This window comes from Arachis ipaensis, chromosome B4 (assembly GCF_059453495.1).
Source record: "Arachis ipaensis isolate K30076 ecotype BB chromosome B4, ASM5945349v1, whole genome shotgun sequence".
Lineage (NCBI taxonomy): Eukaryota > Viridiplantae > Streptophyta > Magnoliopsida > Fabales > Fabaceae > Arachis > Arachis ipaensis.
In genome coordinates, this window is record NC_142439.1 from 53,112,413 (window position 1) to 53,114,194 (window position 1,782).

General features: G+C 40.7%; 1 non-coding gene across 1 annotated transcript; it reads left to right on the forward strand.

Moving 5' to 3' along the window:
* The first annotated feature begins 938 nt into the window (after positions 1 to 938).
* Positions 939 to 1,046, forward strand: LOC148567588 (small nucleolar RNA R71). The gene has a single exon (XR_015882723.1). It is a non-coding gene; the product is annotated as a small nucleolar RNA R71 (small nucleolar RNA).
* Positions 1,047 to 1,782: the final 736 nt, after the last annotated feature.

A 1,782-nucleotide genomic window follows, 5' to 3' on the forward strand; every position in this document is an offset into this window, starting at 1 on the left:
GAATACTCATCAGAGCTCATGAATGGCATAAGGAGGTTCAATGGAATCTCTATGGTCTCTAGATGAGCCTCAGAGTCCTTTGGTTCCTCAGAGGGAAGCTCCTTATTGACCACTGGACGTCCCAGGAGGTCTTCCTCCTTGGGATTCATGTCCTCTCCTTCCCTTACAGGTTCGGCCATGGTGCTTATGTCAATGGCCTTGCACTCTCCTTTTGGATTCTCTTCTGTATTGCTTGGGAGAGTACTAGGAGGGATTTCAGTAATCCTTTTACTCAGCTGGCCCACTTGTGCTTCCAAATTTCTAATGGAAGACCTTGTTTCATTCATGAAACTTACAGTGGCCTTAGATAGATCAGAGACTAAGTTTGCTAAATTAGAAGTATTTTGTTCAGAGTTCTCTGTCTGTTGCTGAGTGGATGATGGAAAAGGTTTATTATTGTTAAACCTGTTTCTTCCACCATTATTAAAGCCTTGTTGAGGCCTTTGATCCTTCCATGAGAGATTTGGATGATTTCTCCATGATAGGTTATAGGTGTTTCCATAAGGTTCACCTAAGTAATTCACCTCTGCTATTGCAGGGTTTTCAGGATCATAAGCTTCTTCTGCATAAGAAGCCTCTTGAGTACTGTTGGATGCAGCTTGCATTCCATTCAGACTCTGGGAAGTCATATTGACTTGTTGAGTCAATATTTTGTTCTGAGCCAATATGGCATTCAGAGTATCAATTTCAAGAACTCCTTTCTTCATAGGCGTCCCATTACTCACAGGATTCCTCTCAGAAGTGTACATGAACTGGTTATTAGCAACCATGTCAATGAGTTCTTGAGCTTGTGCAGGTGTTTTCTTTAGGTGAAAGGATCCACCTGCAGAAGTATCCAATGACATCTTTGATAGCTCAGATAAACCATCATAGAATATATCCAGGATGGTCTATTCTGAAAGCATGTCAGAAGGACACTTTTTGGTCAACTGTTTGTATCTTTCCCAAGCTTCATAGAGGGATTCACCATCTTTTTGTTTGATGGTTTGAACATCCACTCTAAGCTTGCTCAGCTTTTGAGGAGGAAAGAACTTGGCTAAGAAAGCCGTGACCAGCTTATCCCAAGAGTTCAGGCTATCTTTGGGTTGAGAGTCCAACCACACTCTAGCTCTGTCTCTTACAGCAAAGGGAAAAGCATGAGCCTGTAGACTTCAGGATCTACTCCATTAGTCTTAACAGTATCACAGATCTGCAAGAATTCAGTTAAGAACTGAAAAGGATCTTCAGATGGAAGTCCATGAAACTTGCAGTTCTGCTGCATCAAAGAAACTAGCTGAGGTTTCAGCTCAAAATTGTTTGCTCCAATGGTAGGAATGGAGATGCTTCTTCCATGTAAATTGGAATTAGGTGCAGTAAAATCACCAAGCATTCTCCTTGCATTATTGTTGTTGGGTTCGGCTGCCATCTCCTTTACTTGTTCGAAATTTTCAATAAGGTTGTCTCTGGATTGTTGTAATTTAGCTTCTCTTAGTTTTCTCTTCAGAGTCCTTTCAGGTTTTGGATCAGCTTCAACAAGAATACCTTTTTCTCTGTCCCTGCTCATAAGAAAGAGAAGAGAAAAAGAAAAGAAGAGGAATCCTCTATGTCACAGTAAAGAGGTTCCTTATTGTTAGTAGAAGAAAAGAAGAAGAGAAAAATCTGAACTCAGAAAGAGAGAGAGAGAGGGTTCGGATTTTTGGTGGGTGAGGGAGAGATGTTAGTAGATGAATAAATAAATAGAATAAGATGAGAGAGGGAAAATTT